Genomic DNA, 24884 nt, shown 5'->3' with positions numbered 1-24884 from the left:
ACTTCAAACTAGTAAGGGGAATAAACCTTGAATAGACAATTTAGTACACCTCTGAATAAACTATCTGATTTGAGTGAACAAAGGTTGCCTGTGCAGCAAATTTGGGTCCAAAAATTCATGGCTTGAATATGTAAAGAATATGTAAAAAATATGCATTGAAGTGTTAATATAATGATTTGTTGTAGAGATACCTGGAGAGTCAAACAAAGAGCTCGAATGACGGAACTAGGTATGAAGGTATTAAAGAGTTAAGTGGGTTCTTTCCAGAAAGCCAAACCTTCCTACTTCCATCACCTTTCTGCTATTCAGTCAGAAAGATTAGGAATCCACAGTACTGCCATCTTTCTCAATCAATGAACGGTATGATTTTTAGTGGACCCAGACTAACATTAAACATAACTTGGACAATGACTCTAACTCTGCTTTAGTTGTAATCAGCCTCACACATAAAAGGTCTATATGTGTGTGTTGGTACCTGATGAATATGTTTGGGTTTCTCACTGCAATTATGACATTTAGATCCAAATTGAACTGTTCCAAACAAGAATTAAAATCTTGTTTCATATAGTATGCTGAGCCATTCTGAAAGACCTAATACAACATTTTACTAGATACCATGTGTTATGGGCTGAATTGTTTCCCCCGCAAATTCATATGTTGAGGTCCTAACCCCCAGTACCTCAGACTATGACTGTATTTGAAGATAGGGCCTTTAAATGAAGTGATATGAGTGGGCCTTAATCCAGGATGACTGGTATCCTTATAAAAAAAGATTAGGGCACAGAAACATAGAGAAAAGACCATGTGAAGACAGAGAGAGAAGTTGGCCGTCTAGAGAGAACTTACTAAAGAGAAAGACTTCAGAAAAACAACTCTGCCAGCACCTTGAACTTGGACTTCTGGCCTCTGGAACTGTGTGGAAATATATTTCTATTGCTTAAGCCACCAGCCTGTAGTATTTGTTGTTAAAGAACTAGGAAACTAATATACGATGTATGAATCATCTCATTATATTGTTTCAACAAAAGAATGCAATTTTTAAAATTCCATTTCCAATCACAAATAACAAGTACAAATGTCAATGGATACCTCATTTATGTGGTATCATGAGGGAATAAATCATTCCATATTATGAAAATTTCCAGATAACCGAAACTTGCCTCTTAACAAACCAAAGTTTATATTTGAATCACATGAAATGAAAACCTTTCTAAAATGCATCATTATATGCTATTCCCCCTTTAAAATAGAGTATACCATATACAATCCCTTTAAAGAAGAATATTAACATTGCCAACAAAATCTACAATTGTTAAGTCTTCTAAATCAATTACCGCTTCTAACTAAGATTAAGACTGATTTTTCATGTCTTACTTCTGAGTATTTACCCAAAGGAATCCAAAACACTAATTTGAAAAGATATATGCACTCTTATGTCTACTACAGCATTATTTACAATAACCAAGATGTGGAAACAACCTAAGTGCCCATCAATAGGTGAATGGATAAAGATGTGGTATGTATGAACAATGGAATATTACTTAGCCATAAGAAGAATGAAATCTTGCCATTTGTAACAACATGGAAGGACCTAGAAGGTATTATGCTAAGTGATATAAGTCAGAGAAAGACAAATACCGTATGATTTCACTTATATGTGAATTCTAAAAAACAAAATAAACAAACAAAACAGAAACAAACTTAGTTTTGTAATTTGTGTGTCCCTCACTTCCAGCTAATATTTACTGAAAACTTCTAGTTTGTCTCTTTTTTACCAAGCTTTCTAATCTGCCATAGGCTGAGAAATTAAAGAACTAAGCATATATTAGAACTCAAGTTAGAATCAAAAAGCTTGAGGGAGGGTCCATGGAGTTTCCCTGTGAGTAAACAAGTTGATATATTCTTTGTGGTATATATTTTTGCTTCTCAAAAAAGTTTTGCTTCTATCATTTTGCCTGTAATACTAAGAATTAATATTGAAAAGTTTATGACCATTATGTTTGAATAAGTGAGATTTTAATTTTATATTTTATGAATTATTGGTTTGTCTCCACTTCAAAAACTTTCACAGCATCTTTAGACATCAAAATCTATATAGTGTTGATTTCTAACCTCCAAAAGAAAGATGTATATGAACATATCAACTTTAATAATAACAAGTAGCATGTATTAACATTTACTATGTGCCTGGTACTGGGCTAAAAGCTCTTTAGGTATCTCACTTAACTAGCAACAATGGGAAGAATTTATTGAAAGCAAAGAAAGGGATGCAAAATCACTTTGACCTTCAGGAACTGTGCTTACTGGATAGATATATTATGCAAATGAGCAGTCCTGGATCAAATAAAACATTTTAATCTAGTTTTTAAAAAGCTAGTAGTGTCTATAGCCATGCCACCCTGAACAAGCCCGATCCCATCTGATCTTGAAAGCTAAGCAGGGTCGGGCCTGGTTAGTATTTGGATGGGAGACCACCTAGGAAGACCAGGTGCTGTAGGTGTAAAAAATAAAAAAATAAGGGATTGTAAACTGACAAGGTCCTTGCAATCTGTGAGGTCAACCAAAGGTTGCCTTGCTTAAAAAAAAAAAAAGCTACTAGTAAAAACTAATACTGTATGCAAGTACCAAATGAAATATAATCTCCGCACAAGGCAATCATTCTTCTCCATGGACCATCACTCCTGAAACCAATCTGATAAATTAGAGCTCCTTTTATCTACCTTTCCTATGACCCAACATGAATTTATGAAGATATGCATATATGCAGGCCTCTGGAAGTGATTCACTAGATTATACAGAATTAGGCTGGTATGTCAACTCACACCTCTCAAAAGATATGTATTTAACACATTTGGAGGTTAATTTTTTTCAATTAATTTTATTGAGATGTAATGCACATATAATTAAATGCACGGATCTTAAGGCTGAGTTTGATTAATTTTGACAATCAACACCCCAATCAAGCTATAGCATATTTCAATCACTTCAGAGGGTTTGCTTGTGCCATTTTGCAGTTGGTCTCTCCCCAACTATAGGTACTTCTTTTTAAGCAGATATAACAGCAGTAATAGTAATAGTTACTGTTTATGGATGGTTAACAATAGGAGTATTTACTGAGTGCCCACATGCCAGGCACTGTACATATACAGTACTCCATTTAAATCTCATGTCAAAGCTTCATACTATCCCCATTCGTCTATTTGAAATAAAAGACCAAATGGTGGGGTGGGTGGGAAGGAGGAATAAGAAATTAATTATTCAAGGTCATATAACTACTAAGTGGTGGGATCAAACCTGAACCAAAAATACATGAATTAAAATCCCTCATGCTAAACTATATCACCTCTACACAAATGCTAAAGAGTGTTCTGTTAAATCAAAACACACACTAGGTAGTGGAATTAGGGAGGCCACCAGCTCAAACTCACAACCCCACCTGTTACAAAAATACTCAAGTACTTTATCTTAACAAGCAAGCAAAGGTTTCAGAGGCTAATGCTAATGATTACTAAAGAGGATTACTTACAAGTTCTTCAACTGAAAAACCTGCATGTAAATCCCTCATATATTTCTAATGTAGTTAAGAAAGAGGGAAAATCTTCTATATAGGTGAGTGGGTCACAACCCCATCAGCCCCAAGGACCAGTTAGTGCTTTAGAAAATGAACCATTCACTTGCTCTTGGTCAACCACAGTGCCACAGTCCACTCTTCTCAAGAGTTACAAGGTGAGGCGCAGTGCGGCACTGCACTGTCAATTATTGGAGAAGCCAGGAGGCAAACATCTGGATTGAACCTTTTGATTCCTCATTACATTAATTTTATTCAGTGTTTTAAACTCAGCCCTTTCACATTTACAAAACACTTCACACAGACTACTTCCCTCATGAATGGAGCTCCATTCACATCTCACTTAAAACATCAAACTCATTCTGAAATGACTGAGGTTAAAGCTTGTTCAGTGTCAATTTGCAAGTATTATTAAAAAAAAAAAAAAACTAGGCACACAAACGCAGGAGGGTAATGTAAGGCAGCCTCTTTAAGATCTACTAAAATAAAGCAGCTAGGTAAGGAGCACAGGTAGGCCTTTTAGGAACCAACAGGGCTGGTGCCAAACTGTGTTGTGGAAATGGGTATTTGATTCCTTAGATGGAAGATTTTAGAGAATTACCACCCTTGAGCATACCAGCTAACATCTTGGGAATCAATATGTCTCATTTTCTCTCAAACCTTGGAGTTGTTTTCTAGGAGTCCCTCCCCTCGGTTTCCCCAAATCCCTTAACATATGTTGGGGGAGGGGAGGTTCGCTCCCTTTTGCAAACGAATTGTCTCTGGCATGTTCAAGACTTCAGGACCTGTGTTTACTAAATTCTAAACGTTTGACAACCCCCAGCCCGAAGAGAGACAACAGTTACAACATACGAATATTCCCTCCACAACACCTGAGCCTCCTTTTTCCTGCACTAAATAAGAGCACTGCTTAGTGTGACCGACGCGCCCTCTCAATCTCATCTAGAAATACCCCAAATCCCAGGTCCACAGAGGGCTGTAATGGAGGAAAAGCATTGGAAGATGCTGCTTCTCGACAATTAGCGGGAGTCACACAGGGGACACCCTGAGGATCCGCTCTCGCTCGCCCAGCACCCTGGGGCCCCGCTCGCTCGAAGCTGCCTGGACTTTTTGGCGCCACCAGATAGTTCAGCAAAGCTACTCTGAGGGCGGCTCTGGAAAGTCGCGGAGGGGAGTGGCGCGAGGCGGCTGCTTTTTCGCCCTGAAGGGTCGACAGTCGCGGGGGAGGAGGCGCACGCCGATCCAGGTTTCGATTGTCTCCCCTGGGGCCCTGGAAGTCTAGGGGAGCGGGCAAAGGGAGTGGCCAGGACCCCCTAGCGGCCAGAGCCCCCACACGGACGGCGGAAAGGGTCGCCAAGATCTCCCGGGCCCGGGGTGCGCGGGGGCGGCGCCCTCCTTCGCGGGTCCCCACCCCTCCATGAAAGTCGAGGTGGCGGGACTGGACTGCGAGAGCAGCCGAGTCGCGGCCACGTGCCCGCGCGGCCGCCAACGCCCGTGACAGGATGGGCGGGGCGTCGGGGGCGCCGGCCAGGCCAGAGGGGCGGCTACCTGGTTCTTGAGGCGCATCTTCTCTGCCGCGCGGTCCCGCCAGAGGTGGCAGAGGCCGGGCGGAGCGCGGTAGGCAGGAGGACGTCCACAGAGTCGCGCCCGGCTCGCTCGATGTCGTGCTCGCCCGCTCAGCGCGGCGCGGCCGCTTCGCCACCCGCGCCGTTGTCGCCGCCGCCACCCTCACTGCCGCCTCTAGGGGGCGCCTCGCGTGGGCGACGGAGGACCGATCCCTGCGAGTGAAGTTCCCACCGTGGCTCTGGTGCCTAGCTCCGGTCTTGGCATTGAGTCCATGCTCAAAAAGTTGGATGAATAAATCTTCTCTCTCCTCCAATACTGCTACCCGTGCTTAAATTTTAAATGAGGTAGCTTCTTTGCAGTCAAATCCAACATAATTTGTATGAATGTTATTGGCAAAACACTTAGGCCCTGAAGCTTTACAAACGTGACCAGTTTAGAACCTTTAGAATCAATCTTACCCTTTGGGCAAAGGCATATTTAGAAAGTGGCATGGCGCGGAAGGTGGGCACATTAAGTGGATCCTTTAAGCCATGTTTGGCCAGTTGATTGTAGTCTAAGAAGTCCAACAAACATTTTTACTTTAAATCAGTGTTTTTAGGACTTGATCCATTTAGACTTTCATAAGACCCAAATAAAGTAAAAAGGAGGCATAGGTAGGAAAAGTATTTGGAATGACAAAACAAATTTGATGTTGGTTTTATTATTATACCTATTGGTTACTGAGCACTTTCGTGTGCTTTCCATGAATTATTTAATTCGTTTTAAATAATTTAATTCTTAGTTCACCTTTTAAATTGAACAATCACTTATAGCTAAAAGAGCTGTTTTCTCACTGTCCTTTGACCATGTAATACAGAAGAGTTTTGTTCCTGGGCAGGTGGGGATATACCAACTCAAAATTTTCCTAACTGGTATCCTTGACCAAGAAGTTCTACTTTTATAAATTTATCTTGAGAAAATAATCATTACCGTGTTCAAAGACTTAACTCTATGATTGTTTACTATTAGCGTTCTTTGTAAATAATCTTTAATGGTCAACAAAGGTAACTGATCATCCAATGGAATATTCTGCAAACATTAAGAATGATGTAGTCGATGAATATTTATCAACACAGAAAGATGCTCACAATATATTTCAAAGTGAGAAAAGCAGGTCACAAAATGCTCAGAATGATCCTGTTTTTGAAGAGGTAACAGTGACTATTTTAGAAGGTAGGATTATGAGTGATTTTTATTTCTCTTTTTCTTTTCTGTATTTTTTTAAGTGTCAAAGTAAATATTTTTTCATTTTGGAATTAAGATTTGTTTGATTGTATCACTATCTCTGATTATTATCAACATACCTACAATGAACAAAGCACTATGGCAAGGGCTAGCAGGTAAGAATTCAGCACACTTTAGCACAGTGAAGAACATAGTCTTAACCATAGTAGTTAGTTAAGGTATTAACTAGACCTAGGTTCCAAATCTTAGCCCTGCCTTCTTTAAGGTATGCCATCTTGGACAAGTTACTTGGGTTATCTAAGCCTAAAAACAGTAATAATAATAATAATAACTAACATTTATTGACAACTTACTTTGTGCTGAGCACTGTACTAAGTAAGCACTCTCTATGTAGTCTCATCCCTATATTAGCTATTGAGGAAACTGAGGTTTAAGATGAAGAAAGTTAAGTAACTTGCCCAAGTTTACACAGCTAGATAAATTCTCACCTCATAGTGTGATTGTGAGAATTAAATGTGAGGGGGTACTTAAAGCACTTAACTTAACACACCGACAGATTAGATAGATAGACAGACAGATGATAGGTAGACAGATATACGCACCTGATACATGTCATTTTTAATAATTTAGGCACAACCCTTATAGCAAGTTCTGCTCTTACTACTCGAATCACTTCTAGGTGGTCTCCCATCCAAGTACTAACCAGGCCCAACCCTGCTTAGCTTCTGAGATCAGACGGGATCGGGCTTGTTCAGGGTGGCATGGCAATAGACTCACGCGTTACAAATTTTAAGTTCTTTTCTACACTAATGTAAAGATTTTAGTATGTGTTCTTTATTTTAAGATCTGAACATTATTATTTAATGCCAAAAGGTTACGTAAATGTATGGCCTATCAGAATTCATCGTAGGAATCTGCCCCATATAAAAGAAACCCACATAGCATTTACATGTGCTAATACTACTAAAACAGAAGTCAAATTCAGGCACAAGATATATAAAAAATACCAATTCTTTCTGTCTTAACTTTAAAAAAATCAGTTCAGCCATGAATTCTTTAAAGAAAAAGATCTGGTGTATTTAGTACTTTACTGTGTCATGTATTCTCTGGATTAATAAGGTCTTTTGAAAACAATTGAAAAATTCCACACAGATAAAAAAATAAAATATCTTCAATTTTATAATCAAATATGTTCAGGTAATACTACTTATGAAAAATCTCATAAAAAGAGAAAATCACCCAGGATTAAGAACCATGCCGGTGGAAAAAAAACCAAACTGTTTCTCATCAGTTGAAGATATATTTTAGGCTAAATATACAAATTTAAATTAAATATAGTGAAAATATTAATTTTATCAGCAAAGTATTAGTTATCTAAAACAAGTGTTTCGGAGTTATGTTAAATTCTCCAAAGTATAATGTTAATTTATATTCCTTCCTAGCACAAACCAAAAATAGAATCTGTGATAATTTTACAATTACAAGTCATATTGTGGCTCTAGGATAGTCAACTTCATATAACAAAGCAATTAGTAAGAGCATGGAAACTTACTTTCCTCCTTTGAACGACAATTCTTGTATTAAGAGTAATGTTATTTTTCTTGAAAAGTCTTGAATCTTCACACAAAGGCATTACAAGCTCATCATGCACCTTAATTATAAGGGCACCTGTGTTTCTTTGTTTATCTGGTTGGTTGGACCTGACGATTTGATTTGTCACACGCCTCCCCTGTCCCGCCCTATTTCTCTCTTAATGAGAACAACTTAACAACAGCATCTGTACAACCTCCAAGGCTCAAATAATGACTGGGGGAGGAACAGGGGTTATTAGTTATGTTGTTTGTTTACCATTCATGTAAAGGGCTAAAATTCGGGGTTAGTAAGCTGCAACCAGGAGGACAGATTGATTTTAAAACATGCCAGATGGTTCAGAGCGAAAGACCCCACCCCACCATCAAACTCCCACTTCTCCCACACCCCGGGGTCCCCATGACTCCCTCTTCTCCCTGCAGAGGCAGTGTGGTATTAAATGGAGTCAGATGAATCCCACCTCTGTCATCAGGAGCCCTGTGATTGATCGTTGGCCAATTTCTTTATCTTTTGGAGGCTCAGTTTCTGTATAATAGAGATAATAGTACTTACCTCATAGGTTGTTACGAAGATGATTTTTAATGTTAATGGAAAAAGTGTGTAAAGTAATCACTTAATACAAGTTTCTTCTCTTTCTCCTTTCCCTTCTGCATTGGGAATATTCAAAAAAGGCTCCAACTATGCACATTCGCAGAAGAATAGGCATGTGTAAAGGTATAAATATTTGAGAAATTTGGGGATTTGATGTAAGATAGAAAACATATCTATTGTCTTCATCATCAACATCTTCTGAAACGGAAGGAAGGAATCCCATTCATTCAGCAGATATTCATTGAGCAGCTACTAGTTCTAAGGCTCATGCTAATACCACTGCAGTAGATTTGTCTTCTGTCCTCACGAAGATCATAGTCTGAGTGGACAAAGGTGAGGAAATGACAGGCAGTGACAATACAACATAACAGTATAACAAGTACTAAAACAGAGAGGCACCAGGGACGGTGAGAGCACAGAGAAAGGATATGGGAGAAAAGGAGGTAGGTGAGAGGGAGGGTCTGGGAAGATTTCCTGGAAAAAATGATTCCAGAATTGAATTTTGAAGAACAAGTAGAAGTTAGAAGGTGAAAAACTAAACAATGAAGCTTCACAGAGGTGCCTTTTAAAAAAAAGACCTACTCTACATAACTGTGAAGTAAATGGTGTATTCCATCATCAGAATGAGACTACATTGTAATGTCATTGACTATTATGGATATAACAGAATTGTACATTTTCTAATGTTTCATCACATGAGATTTAACTGAGAACAATGAATAAGCACTGTTTTCGAGTAAGCCAATGAGCATATGTTCAGAAACATTTGATTAGAGCCTTTGCTCTAACAGTTTCAACTATTCTTAGTTGCTCTTTAACAGTTGCAGTTTGCACTTAATAGATTCGATAATTAATTGCTTAGTAGTAGAAAATAACTCACGCCAATCATGATATGCAGGAAATAGTAAGAAAAAGAGTATTCAGTCTTCACGCAGGTTTAATGCTGGGAACGACCTTAGAGAGGTCCTTGAGGTCCTCTTCATTTTACTGGCAAGAGGTAAAAGGTCCAGAGAAGCGCAGTGATCTGCCCAAGTTCACACAGCTGGTGAGAAGCAGAGCCAGGAATGACAGTTTTCCATGTGCTCTGCCCATAGCTCTTATTAGTGGCAATGCTACCATTTACTGGGCATTTCCAGTGTGCTGATGTGATAACTAAAATTTCTATTATTATTTCATTTTATTGACATTTCTAATCTAATGCTTATGCCTGAATCCTCTTAGAATGCATCAGGAGATAAATAATTTTGAAAAACAAATATTTGTTGTCTAGATACCAGGGAATAAAGAAACAGTGTTCACATAGAGCTTATTTCATTAGCTGGTTAATGAGTTTCTTTCAAAGCTAACTTTAGTTTTGTACACATCTTTCAAATTTTGTTTCTAAGATTCTCCTCTAGGAGTTTTATTTAATTCAATTCGATTTAACAAATATTTATTGAGTCCTTGTGATGGGAAAAACAAGTCTTTCTTTTTTGTTGTATTTTCTCTGGATGTCAGGTTTCATGAGAGTCTGTCACACCAGGAAAGAGCACAAGCTTGAGAGTCAAATAAGCTTGGGTTCAAATCCCAGCTCCACAACCGTCTCAGGGATCTTGGAGAAGTTAACTACTTTCTGTAAAATGAGGGTGTTAATTAAATCTACCTTACAAGGTCATTCTGTGGATTAAAATGAACGAAATAAGTAAGTAGAATTTGCAGATTACTCATATTCATTAAGGTAAGCAGCATTCTATTAAATTTCATTTATTAGATTGTATTATCCAAATGTGGCTATAACAATATTTCCCAACCAACCTGCTCATCTGCAATGTGACCTTGCTACTCACAAAGAGGGGAATCTAATTCCTCTCCCCTTGAATCTTGATCACTCTTATTGACTCTGGTTACACTATTCACTGTTCTTTCCTTCCAGCTGATAAGAATGCAGATGTTGTGGTGGGATCTGACTTACAAGTTGGCAGGACACCGAAACAGAAAGACCTTGGAACATGGATGACTATGTAGGTTTTAGTGTATTGTCATTGTAGCCATGGACTATATACCCAGACTTTTACATGACAGAGGAATAAACATCTGTCTCATTTAGCCCACTTATTTTGGACCTTTCTGTTACAACAACCTAACTAATATCCTAACCAACACAATTAGAGATGCTATAATGAATCTAACATGACGGACATAGAGCAGGTACTCGATAGCAAGTAGGCAGTACATTTCAAACACCAAAACAAACTACTTCCCTCCAGGACATAATCCCACCTCTCCAGGTGATTTTTATACCTTGCTCATTGACCTCTTCTGAATAGTCTTCCTTCTGTCTCTGCCCTCTGAGTCATAAACAGACCAATAGAAAATTTTTAAATCACTTAATCTCACCAATCCTCAAACTCGTCATCTCCAGTGATGCCTTTCCTCCATTTCAGCCACTTAGTTTCACAGTTGACCCCAGGTTTTTTCATGACACTAAATGGCTTTACCTGTAAATTTTAGAATTCCGCCATTTTTCTCTCTGATTCCTGCTCCTGGTCACCTCTCTTACTCATTCACTGCTACCAACCCAGTTTTTATTCTCAGGATGTTCTTCACTCCTAGGTCCTATGCTGTGTACCCACAATGATTTTCTGACTGGCATTTCTACTGAGCCTGGGCCATATAGTTAGCATTTTCTCTGCCACCCGAGAATCTTGCCCTATCTCTTCATCTTCAGCCATCCCCATCTGGTCAGCCCTAGCTTGAGGCCTTCCCTGGACTCCCACAGCCCTTGTGCAGTCTTCTATCACAACTGTTGTCGCTCTGCTTTGTCAATCTCAGTTTGTGTATCTGTCTCCCCACTAGACTATGAGCTTATTGAGGTTGGAGGCTGACTTATTCATCTATATAACTACAATTTCCAGCAAAAAGACATCTACTGATTGGAATGTCCCAGTTTTCCCTGTCTCCATGCCTTTGCTTATGCCATTCCTGAGAATATTTTCTGCCTGTTCCATGGTCTCTTTTTAACATCAGACAAATCCTGTATGGTCCATCTCAGATGCCACTCCAAGAAGTTTTTCCTGATACGCTTTCTTCTTTTGAAGTTCCAAAGCATTTCATTGGTATTTCTTTGCAGGCACTTTGATTTTGCAGTCAACTCAATTATTGAGCATCTATTATTCACTCAGTGATATGCTGCCCACTTCACTCATAACTATCATTTACTCCTCGTAAGTACCCGATCATTTTGATTTCTCAGATAAGAAAACTGAAGCTCTGAAAGTTTAGGTGACTTTGCCCAAAGTCACACAGCTAGAAAGTGGCAGCACCATGATTCACTCCCAGGTCAATATTCTCATGCTGAACTGTGTTGTCCGTATATGCTTTGGGCTTTTGTCCTTTGTGTAAATATCTTGTCCCTCTGTGTGAATCCTTTGTGGGCAAGACTGTGTCTCTTACCTTTATGTCTCCTTTGATATCTAGCCCACCTTCTTGCACATAGTGAGTGCAACAAAATAAACAGAAAAACAAAATACTGATTCAAAGACTCTCAGAAAAACTCACAAGATAGCATGTAGACCTCTCTCTTCACTCCCATTTCCTTCTCACTGATTCAATGATCCTGGCTTCCAGTGGGCTTACACCCAACTCTTCAAGGAGCAGGTGCTAATTTAAATAGACTCATTAACAATCTTGGGGGCTCCTGTACTGATTATAGTGGGATTTTAACTATATCCAGTTCCCACAATTCAACAGCTTCTGTTTTTAATCTATAATGGTAGGATCTAGAGGAGGAGTATCCTCCTAGTATTCCAGAGAAAAAGAACCTGTTAAAAAGCAAGAAAATACATTAAATCAGCTATATAAATTGTGATTCACATCTCAGTCTATTTGTTCTCTGGTCATGTAAATGTTACAAATTTTTAATCAGGTAAATCTACTAACAACAAAAAAATTTTACCAAGCTACTATCAACCATGACAGAATAAGCACCACTGTCCCTCCTTCCCCTCCCCCAAACCCCCCGGCCATATAGTTTCCAAGATACTTCAGCAATTTGAAACATGCCTTTCCTCCTCAACATCAATCCTCTCCCAGGAAGGGAGGCCTAGGCCCCATAACGTTCAGTTTCGTTTTGTTTAGTGTCTGTTTTCCCCATTTCTCTTTGAATTTCATGAAGATGGAACTCTATTAATTATTTCTTGTGAGCCCAGCTCTTGGCAGAATGCAGATATTTAGTATTTTATTATAACATATAAATTTAGAAAACACAAAATTTGGGGTAAGATGGATCTGCCAGTTCTGGCTCTATCACTTACTAATTTCTATGTGCCTAGATTTACTCTTCTGGTGCCCCTCTCATCCCCTGTTTAGCCCACTGTTGTGGCCTCCTCAGACTTTCCTGTATTTTCTCCTGCCCTGTACAATCTATTCTCACAGCAGCCTGAGCAAGCCTTTCAAAAAAAAAAAAAAAAAAACGTGATAAGCCACTGCTCTGCTCAAAGTGCTTTTGTATTACTGATGGGCAAGGACCAAAGTATTTAAAAAGGTCCTTCTTGTCCTGGTTCCTGCCACTTCTCCCAGGTTACTGTCTCTTGAACTTGCACTCTATTTTACTTCCTTGAAAGCACCATCATCTCTCTCATCACGGAACGTTGCATATTCTGTTTCCTTTGTCTTCATGCTCTTCCTTGGGGCTTTATTTAGTTAATGCCTATCTTTCTTTCAGCTCTTAAGGTGATTTCTTTTACTTCAATCATCACTTTCTCAGGGAAACCTACCTTTTTCTAAGCCACTTGGTAGAATTTATTATTTCGATAATTTTGGTAATTTATTTTTTGATTATTCCTTGATTAATCTCCCTTTCTTCTACTAGATTATAAATTGTGAGGATCAGAATAGTATCTTCCTACTCTCTGTCTTTCTAATTCAGAGCCTGAATCAGGCTTTTGCTATTCATTTAACCTACATTATATCTAATTGTTATAATGATACACCAGGTAGGTCTAGTGTGTCTTACTGATGATGAAACTGAGATTCAGGAAAGTTAAATAACTCAGGTAAGGTCATAAAGCTAGTAAATGACAAGATTAGAATTTGAATTCAGGTCTTTATAGTGCCAAAACTAGTATTCTTTCTTTTTACACTGTATAGCCTGTGACTAAGGAAGCTTTTAATTTTTATTACTTTTTGTTTAAAAAGGAATTGTCTTAATAGCATGTTAGCTGAATACTAAATTTCTTTCTTGATAGGGAAGATGGAAAGAATTAGGTATCCACATGACTATCTTTAGAAAAATGTTATCTGCCTCCATATAACTTTCTTTTGAAACAAATGTTAATGACTTAGTTTAGTCCATCTAAATTCCTGTGTCAGATTTTATTGTGTGCATTTGTATGTTTACTATGTTTTTATTTTGCCACAGAGTATTATATTTGAGAAACGAAATTTGTCTGGGAAAGGCTGAATCAGACATTTGAGATTTAGATACTTTGGCTGAGGTTTACGGAAATGCTGAGGTTTAGGGAAATGCAATTGTTGTAAACCAAGTAACTTTTATTCATGACTTCCTCATGTTTTTTTATTTCTACTCATTACATCTTTATTATCAGTTCGAAACAGATTTTTCCTTTTGTATCTTGTTAGTTTTATCTTCCCAGAATTTGTTGTAAGGAAGTAAATTGTAGATTCCACTTTGATTCTGACGCCTCCCTGAACTTCAAAGGTAATATTCCCTCAGAGAGAAGATTAGATTCTAATTTTTTATCTCAGAAAATTATACAGGCAACATATTTGAAGTAGCATAGTGGAAAAATCTAAAAGAAGAAATGAATGCATGAGCTTTCATTTTAAAGAAGGTACAGATAAAAAAGCAGAAGAAGGAAAAAAAAACAAGACTATACAAAGAGGACAGGCCCCCTCAAGCTTTCACTGGCAAATCTAACAAAGTAACTTTTTTTCCATTAAAGTAAAAATTATCTTGAAGGAAAAATGGGAACGGACTATGATTTTCAAGGGACAGGATAGAAAACTATTCTTACTATAGTTTTTCTTCCAAAAAAAGAGTGAGCTCTCTGGAAATATCTTTTAGCCCCGTATTCTCTATTGCATGTGGTCAAGCTCTGTCCCATCAGAAATACGGCTTTTATTTGGCAAAAACAAAACCAGAGAGGGGAAGCATAACTCCCTACTCTTTAAGCATAGGCTGCATCTGATGGCATCCCCTAAAGAACATAGTAAAGAAAAGGGGAAAGACTCTTTTGGTGTAGAAACCTAACAAACACTACTTCAATGATGCTGGGAAAACTGGAAAGCCACATGTAAAAAGAATGAAACTAGACTATTGTCTATCACTAAACACCAAAATTAACTCCAAATGAATCAAGGACCTGAATATAAGACCCAAAACAATAAATTGCATAGAAAAAAACATAGGTACTAAACTCATGGACCTTGGACTTAGAGGGGATTTTATTAATTTGACCTCAAAGGCAAGGGAAGTAAAAGCTAAAATAAATGAATAAAACTATATCAAACTAAAAAGCTTCTGCATAGCAAAAGAAACCATCAGCAAAACAAAGAGGCAACCAACTGAATGGAAGAAGATATTTGCAAATAATGCCTCTGATAAGGGGCTAATAATATCCAAAATATATAAAGAACTCATATAACTCAACAATAAAAAAAAAAAAACAATTAAAAAATGGGCAGAGGACCTGAACAGACACTTCTCCCAAGAAGACATACAAATGGCCAACAGACATATGAAAAGATGCTCAACTTCACTAGCTATTAGGGAAATGCAAATCAAAACCACAATGAGATACCATCTCACACCTGTTAGGATGGATATTATCAACAGGACAAGTAATAGCAAGTATTAGAGAGGTTGTGGGTGAAAAGGAACCCTCATACACTCTCTGCTGGTGGGACTACAAAATGGTACAACCACCATGGAAAAAAGCATGGCATTTCCTCAAAAAACTAAGAATTGAATTACCATATGATACAGCAATCCCTCTTCTGGGTATTTGTCCCAAAAACTTGAAAACATTTATCTGCAAAGATATATGCACCCTGAGGTTCATAGCAGTATTATTCATGGTGGCCAAGACATGGAAGCAACCGAAGTGTTCTACGATAGATGATTGGATAAAGACGACGTGGTGCATATATACGATGGAATATTACTCAGCCATAAGAAGAGATGAAATGCCATTCGTGACAACATGGATGGAACTTCAGATAATTATGCTAAGCAAAATAAGCCAGACAGAAAAAGTTGAAAACCACATGATATTACTCATATGTGGGATATAAATCTAAGAGCAACCAACAAACATGACAAATAAACAAAGACTCGTGAACATAGACAGTAGATTAGTGGTTACCAGAAGGAAGTGGTAAAAGTGATCAAATATTTGGTGATGAAAGGAAATCTAACTATGGGTTGTGAACACATGATGCAATATATATATGATATACTGTTGAATTGTACATTTGAAAATTATTGGATTTTGTCAATCAATGTCACCCCAATAATTTTTAATTAAAAAAAGCAACAGTACTTCAACCAGATGATCAAGGCCAACATCAATATCATAAATCATATCAATAATACATACCTTCGATATGATATGATAAAAATGGCACTTTACTTTTGCAATCCTCTTCCCCAAAAACCGTAACCACAGTCTAATCATGAGAAAAACATCAAATTGCCATTAAAGGGCATTCCACAAAATACTTGAGCAATGTTCTCCAAAACTGTCAAGGTCATCAAAAATAAGAGAAGTCCGAGAAAATGTTACAGTGAAGAGTAGTCTAAGAAGACATGTCAACTAAATGTAATGTGGTATCCTGCATGAGATCTTGGAAAAGAAAATGAACATTAGGAAAAACTAATGAAATCTGAATAAACTTTGGACGTTAGTTAATAATAGTATGTCAACATTGGTTCAGTAATTGTAACAAATGTACCATGCTAATATCAGATGTAAATAATTGGGGAAACCAGGTACAGGATATATGAGAACTTTATATACTATCTTCTCAAATTTTCTGTAAATCTGAAACTGTTGTAAAATCTATTTAAAAAATAAATAAAAATGTTTGTAAGATCATTTGAAGAGCTTCTATGGAATTTAGAACATAGAAACAATGAATATCACATAATAAGCTCTAACATTTGTACAATGTTTGCTTGTTTAGGAGATGTCTTAATATATACTATCGCATTTAATTTCTAAACAATCTAGTGAAATAGATACAATTAATTACTCCTGTTTTATAATTAGGAAAAATGAAGTTTAAAGAGAGGAGATGACTTCCTGGGAATCAAAAACTGATTTTTCTATCAAATCTGTTATCTCTCTATTTACTATCCCCAAATGTTAGCAATAAAGAAGGCAGTAACAGTACTAAGGTATTAATGGTTGATGAATTTAAGCCAAATGAATAATTCCTAAAGTCTTTCCTATTTGTTCCCAAATAATGTTTACCTATGATCTTCATTTAGGTATTGATTAATGACATCTTATTAGAAAAAGTCAATGAATTGTATTTGCCTCTGATAACAAGGGTACAAAATGCGTTACCATTGAGAATGGACAGTAATGTGCAAGGGCAATAGTTTACCTCTCATCAGAAAGCTTTATTTTTTTGATCTGCACACTTTAGGAATATGACCTTTACTCAAGGCTACTTTAAACATCTCATTTGGATTTTTAGAGTTTGCTAGTAATGGATGGTGTTCTGTACTTTGAACTGGGAAAGTGTTCGAAGACCAGCAGCGGTTTGGGGATGGTTTACAAAGCATTCCAGCTGTGGCGGCCATATGTCACTCCATCTGCCTGTATTGTGTGGGTATTGTTCTGCAGTGTTCCATAGCATGCCCACTCTTGCTTTTGGATTACAAACTCCTTGGGGTATGAATGTAGGTTTTCGTTTGGACCTTTTTACCTGCTGCAAAGCAACTCATACCTTATCTCCCTCCAAATGCGGAAGAAATGTGGCTCTTAAAATGGCAACTGTAAGAGCAATGAAAATATACATATGCGAAATTGTATCTTTTGCAATCAGTTTATTGTAGGGCAGGTAGGAGGGGGAACTACCACTTAAAACATCTGCCAAGACACATACAGTGACAACAGTAATTATTGGATATTATTAAATGTAGTTATGTGAGACAAACTCATCATACAGAATCTATCTCTAATCCCATCAGAAAAGGTGGTTTCTAATTATGGATCTTGTTAGATGTCCTGATGGGTAAGCTGCCAAATCTTAGTTGGAGAGTGGGTGTGCAAGGTAGGTGGACAGGGCATACACCGAGAATTTTAAAGAAGAGGACTCCTCAATAAATATTTTTAACTTCCTGCACTGCTGGAAACTCTACTGGAAGGAAAGTCTAGATTATTTTGATCACCTTTGAGGGCATTTAGAAAGAGAATTTTTTTCACATCTTTGGGGCTTAAATCATTTGTAGGCCTTCAGAGACTATACTCAACTCCTTCAACCATGTAGAACCCATTTTCTGCTGCTCACTTTATTGTTGAGTCATCCCAGATTATCTGATGTTTCCTGAGTACTCAAGCTGTGTTCTTTCTGACCCTGTCTTCCTCACATCTGTTTCCTTTACCTAGGATCCTTCTGTTCTTCCATACTTGTCCTTTAAAAATCAGTTCACATTTTACCTTCCTCTAGGAACTCTGATTATACCCCAATTCAACCACAAGTTTAGAAGAGATGCACTTTCTTTGTACTCTCCAAATACTGGTATATAGAGCTATCATGGTTTTTGTTTGTCCATACATTTGCTCAATCATACATTTAAAAATATTTATTAAATACCTACTATGTGTCAGAGCTGTTCTGGCTGCTAGAGATACAGCTGGGAAAAAAAACAGGTTCCTGCTCTCATAAGAGAAGTTCAATAAATAAGTAGGCAAATAATTAAATAGAATTTGTGATTTTAGATAGTAAAGAAAAAAATCAGGGTAATGTGGCAGTGAGTGACTGAAGGTGGGAGCTATTTTGATTGTGCGATCAGGGAAGATTTCTCTGAGGAGATGACATTTAAAAAGAGACCCAAATAATGTGAGAGAGCAGATTATGTGAAGATATTAATTGCAGTCTAAGCAGAGGTAACAATGAAGGCTGCAAAGGGGAAAGAAGCTTGAGGGTTTGAGGAACAGTAAAGAGCCTGCATGGCTGGAGCATGGTGAATGAAGAGAAATGAAATAAGAGGTTAAGATTGGAAAGGCAGGCCTAGCTAGGTCATGTTGGACATTAAAGGCCAGGGAGAGAACTTTATGCATTGATGAAGCCAGGATTTGTCCCTAGATTTATTGTACTCTAACACTTGTGCCTATCATAATATATTACCTATATATATTACATTCTATAATATGACAATGGAAAGTAAAATTTCTAGGCTGTTCAAAAATGTGTAATTAAGATGTATTAAAATGTAATATAAATGTTTTGGAAAAAAATAATCATATTATTAATTAGAAAAGGAATATACAGTTCCAGTCCCGGTATAAGTCCTTGATCTAGTTTGATCAACTCAGCGAGGATATAGGTTTTTATCAGGCTGAACTATTCTTGAAAACTGTTGTGTTTATAAATCAGAGAACATCTCAATTCTAATTTCAAATTTATATCACTGATTGTGATATCCAGGGTTTTTTGGTATATTTTATAAAAAAAGTCATGGTCTACCATTTCATTACATAGCCATAAATTTCCAGATAGTTCTGAGATTTATACACTAGCATACACAATTTCAGGCATACTGTGACATTTTATTGGACACAGTTAACTTTCATATCAATCACTTTCTTTTTAGACTAATAGAAAAGATGCTTATTAATTTAGACATATCTTAAGATTTGCACTCCAACAGTAATTCTGGAAATTTAGGTTCATTGACATTATCATCTGTGAATCTTCTGAAATCATCACTCCATTTCTACCATGTAACTCTATATCTCTAAAATGTTTTATTCTTTTTGAGCACTGGAAAATGAGGCTCTAGATCTCATGTTCATGTGTCTTCATTTTCTTGAACAAGTCAGCAACAGCCGTATTTTATTCCCTACAGTTTCAAGCTTATTGTGTTTAGGTATTTGTCACGATTGTAAGAAAGTCTAATCTTAATGACAGTGGGGAACCTAGCAAAACGTGCATCTTAGAGTCTTATAGCTCCAAGTCTTTTATTCTAGTTCTTCAAGAAGTTTAAACAATCAAGTCATCTGATGTCATTAAAAGAAACTGTCTATACCTTACTTTGTCTTCTTCCAAATACCCTATAAATAAGTGTCAGGTAAGGGCATGAGCATGAAGAAAATCGGAGAACTTGTTCTGTTCCTCCATTAAACCGCAGATAACTCAGCACAGCTAGTTCATACTATATACTCTTTCTGAAAGAGGCATGAAGCCTGTGATACACAACCATTCTCTCTTGATAGAAATAAAGTGTTGAAAACAAATTCCCCTTTTTCTGCAGGTGCCCCATCTGTGACAAGTGCTATCAGCTTTTCCATGTTTAAACGAAACTTCTCAAATTTCTTCTTGGCAGATGGTTAAGCTCTATCAGTTCATGTGTCTTGGCTAATTGGGTAAAACATTTTTCCTGTAAATATCATAGCCAGAATGTTGGGAAGAGTATCATGTGACATGTACTTGCACACCCTGTCAGTGGGAGCATAAAGGGATGAGGTCTTTGGGGAGAACAATTTGTCAATGTATTTTAACAGCCTTGAAAATTTCACCTCTTCTGATCTAGTGACTTCACGTCTAGAAATCTAAACCAAGTTGTGATCAGAGATGATAATCAAAGATATATTTACAAGGATGTTCACTGCAGCATTATTTATAACAACAAAAACAGTAGGACTTGACTGACAAATATTCAAGAAGAAAGAAATGGTTTAATTAGTTATGATGCATCCCTAAGATGGATATTTTGCAGCAACAGAAATAGGGTTTTCAAAGAATACTTTGTGACATGAAAAAATTCTCATGAATTAACAGGAAGTGGAGAAACTACAGCATAAACAATACATAGTGTAATTTTTTAATTCTTAAAAAATAAATTTATATATGGATATAATGCATTCTCTCGTCCCAGCTCTACTGGAGTCACTCAATATTAGGGGGTTTGGTGAGGTCTGACCCTTTTTGGACTCTTCTGTCCTTCTTATCTCAACCAAATAAAGAACTACACAAAGTATACAAAGTTCCTTACGGAAGTAGCTCTTAGCAAGGAGTAGGAGAAACAGACTGGAACTCATCATCTTCAGCAGTCTTTTATGGAAAAAGTGAAGTTTTTCTGACTTGGGCCTTCAAAAAGAGGGTGGCCTATGTGGGAATGTCTATCCTTGGGACCTTTTTTCCCCCCTTCTTAATTTTCCTGACCTTTTCTCTTACCTCTATTTTCTTCCAAGTCCCTGAGGCCCATGGTTTCATTCCCTCCTTTGGGAATTCTACTCCTCATCTCTGAAGAAATATAATTTGCCTCTCTGACCTTTAGTATATACTGGTTTGGGCCAGTTTTCCCTCAGTTTTTGCACTTCTCAGTCATTGCTATTCCTAAAAGAAAGATAGCACTGCTGACTTCCTCATTAGTTCACCCAAGAAGTAATTACATCTCACCAAAGGTGAGCGGTGTGACATTTCCTGTCTTTTGGAGACAATCAAGGTTTACCAGGGACAGCTTTTTCTTTCTATTGCCATGTGTTTATCCTTGCTCCTTTCAGAACAGTAGCCCCTGGCATTACCATGCTAAGAACCTAAAAACCGTTGGTACTCTCCTGAGCCTGGTTTGTATTTCATATCCACTAGATGAGCTGTCAATGGCTCTTCTTCTTTGCTATCCAGCTTGGTGTCAATTAAATTCTCTTTAATGATACCACTTACCTTGATTTAGCAGTAGCAGCTAATAAGGGGACAGGTTTTTCAGCTTAAATTGCGACCATGTCTCTTTCACTAGGCTGTGAATTTCCTTCAGCTAATACTAAGTCTGACCCATCCAGATACCTCCCCATTTCCACCATTATTGGTAATATACTCTGTCTATCAAATCAGGCTGCCTTTATGTTCTTGATATGAGTTGAGAGTTTAATATGGAAAAGGGTGAAAGCTTATGGAATATATTGATGAAGAGCATGATCTTAAGAATCAAGCCTGGTTTTGAACCTTGACTCTATCACTTACTAGCTGTGTTACGTCAGGCAATTTATATATCCTCTCTCGGTTTCTTGGTTAGTAAAGTGGAAATAAAACCTGTCTCATGGAGCTATTGTGAGAATGAAACTTATTAAATAGTGACAATTATTATAGTAAATTATAAGCAGTTTAAACCTGCAGTACTGATATGAAGAAAAATGGTTGAGATGGAGGTGTTCTCCTGAACAGAAATAATACATTTCTTTTAAAATACTTCTATTGTAACATGAAACACAAATACAAAAATGTATAGCTTTATGAGTTCTTATAAGTTAAACATCCTTCTAACCATCAACTAGATCAGCAGAACTTTTGTAGCTGCTGTAAAAGCCCCTTCGTGCGCCCTGTACTAATCACAGTTTCCTACTTATTTTATAACGATCAATTGTATGGGTTTCTTTATGGTTTTATCACCCAAGTGTGTATCTCTAAACACTATAATAGAGACCTGCACATTTTTAATTTAATATGCCCCCACAATTGGAAGGAGAGATCTAAGAAAATAAATGATAACTCAAGTGATAGGTGCAATTAAAATGTATACACAATGTAGAGTGGTAATGCATTCTACTAGTTTAAAGCATGAAATCCAGAGACAAGATGCCTGGGCTAATATCCCAACTTTGCCAATTATTAGCTCTTTGAGCTTATCATAGTCGACTTTTTGGTTCTCATTCTTCTCCTTGGTAAAACAGCAATACTAATAATACCTATCTGAGTACATAGAAGGAAAAATACGATACATTTTTCAGAAAATAAGAAACCAATTTACTAAATGTTCGATGCAGGAACTAAAAAAGAGGGACAGAGTAAACTCTAAGAAGCAGGAAGGAAAAATAAACACAGAAATGATTGAATTAAATAATGAGGCATAAACTTCCAATTATCTTTCAATATTTTTTCCTCCTCTCCTTCATTAAATTGAGAGCTCCAATTTTTAGAGAACCCTAGTCTAAGATCACTTTCATGGCCATATGCTGTCACACAGGGTACAGCGCTTGGAGGGACCCAAGATTAGTTTAATGCTCTGATATTGCCATCTCGAAATTCATAATACTATTTGAAGAAGAAGCCCTACATTTTTATTTTGCACCGGGCCCTGTCAGTTATATGCCTAGTCCTGATCTGAGCATACAACTGCCCATAATAGAGACTCATTTTCCATCGCTTCTTTAGTTATGAGTGCTTTTGTGAGTAAATTACGCTCAATGAGATGTAAGTATAATTTTATGTGCAACTTGTGGTATGTGTTCTTAAAAGACATTCCTCCTTCTTGCTGGCTGAAATACAACCATAGTGTATAGAACTTCAGTAAGTCATCTTGGATCATGATGGAAATCATGTAAGGTGGAACATCAAAATAGACATAATTTGATCCCTGACACTTAGAGCACCATTAACATCCCTGAAGCATCTCCAGACTTTTTCAACTTAAGAAAAAAATAAATATTTTATCTTGTTTAAACCACTGGAATTTTGGGTTTTCCTGTAGCTTGTATTTGAATTTAACTATAACTAACTGGAAGAAAGAGAGGGAAAGAAGGAGAGAGGGAGAGAGGGAGAGAGAGTGAGACAGAGAGAGAGAGAAAGCAAGAGAGAGAGCGAGCGAGTGAGAGAGAGAGAGAAAGAGAGAGAGAGAGAGAAAATAGAGAGAGAGAGAGGAGAAGCAGCAGCAGAAGCAGCAGAAGAAAAAATAAAAAAGATCGAGAGAGAGAGAAAATAGAGAGAGAGAGAGGAGAAGCAGCAGCAGCAGCAGCAGAAGAAAAACTTTAAAAAAGATCCATAAGATAGATATATCTCTGGTAATACTATAAAGAAAAAAATTGAAATAAACAAAATTCATAATAAAAAGAGGAAATATGTACAGACACAAAAGAGATTTTAAAATAATATAAAAACTTAAAAAAACTTAAATAAATTGATTTATTTTTGAAAAATATGAAACTTCAAAACTGGCTCAAGAAAAATACAAAATAATGACCATTAAAGAATTTGAAATAATAAAAAAAGTTCTCCCTAAAATTATCTAGGCTTATATGACCCATTTTATTTTCTAATAGAGATATAACTATTTTAAATAAAATAGCTAACCGAATCCAACTATGCATTAAAAAAACTGAAATCAAATATTATTTATCTCAGAAATGCAAAGATGTTTTAATATCAGCAAATCTATCAATTTGTTTCACTACATTAATGAAGAAAACAAAATTCTTTGAAAACTTCTTCAATTTGACAGACTTTCTGTCAAAAGCTACATTTAATGCAAACATTTTAGATGCAGTTCCTCTAATATGAAGAAAATACAAGAATCCTAGCTATAAACTATTTTTTAACATAATACTAGAAGCTCTGGCTAAAGCAATAATACAGGAAAAAAGACATGCATTAAAAAGGTAGGAAAGAAAGAGACAGTTACTGTTTTGCTATTAATTTTTCCTACTGGTCCAAAAAAATTGAAATAACCAACAAACTATGAGATATAATATGAGAATTCACTAAATTTTACAATTATAACTTACAAAATCAATAGCATTTACTTACATGAGTAAAGCAAGCAGAAAAAATTATAGAACAAGATACCACTCACAATACTATAAAAACTATAAAATACCTAAGAAGTACCTTTTAATAGTATTGCCAGGGGCTACCTCTCCAATACTCTAACATTTGAGATGAGACCTGACTGAAGTAAGTTAGCTAGGCAGATATCTGAAAAAAGAGCATTCTGGGCAGAGAAAACTACAAGGACAAATGACTTTGCATCATTGATTTCTGTCTTCTTTTCAACATCAGAATATTTTCCTTTCTGTTGAGTTTAGTCATGTTCTAAGACTTCAATACTTTATCCAGGTTAAGAAGAAATTCTTGGATAACTCTTTTATAGCCTTGTCATAAGGCATTTTCTTAAAAACAAAACTTACAAGTCAATTAAGAAAAGACTGATGACATTTCTAGAAGGCCAAATGAACAAGCAAACTAGAAATACAAATGACAAGCTAGATTAAAATGTATTTTCACTTCTCTTCTCCACCCCACTCCCCACTTCATCTGGCTCACCACCCCTCTCCTCTTCCTTAATATTCAGCTCAAGGGTCAATTCCTCCAAACAATCTTCCCTGATGCACACCAAGGGCAT

The 24884-nt window shown here is 36.9% G+C and overlaps 1 pseudogene; it reads left to right on the top strand.

The window, feature by feature from the left end:
- The first annotated feature begins 2381 nt into the window (after nt 1–2381).
- Nucleotides 2382–2500, top strand: LOC112486058 (annotated as a pseudogene).
- Nucleotides 2501–24884: the final 22384 nt, after the last annotated feature.

The sequence above is a fragment of the Pteropus alecto genome, unplaced genomic scaffold (genome assembly GCF_000325575.1).
Source record: "Pteropus alecto unplaced genomic scaffold, ASM32557v1 scaffold25, whole genome shotgun sequence".
NCBI lineage: Eukaryota > Metazoa > Chordata > Mammalia > Chiroptera > Pteropodidae > Pteropus > Pteropus alecto.
Note: the sequence above shows the minus strand (reverse complement) of the source record. Positions and strands in the feature narration are given on the sequence as shown.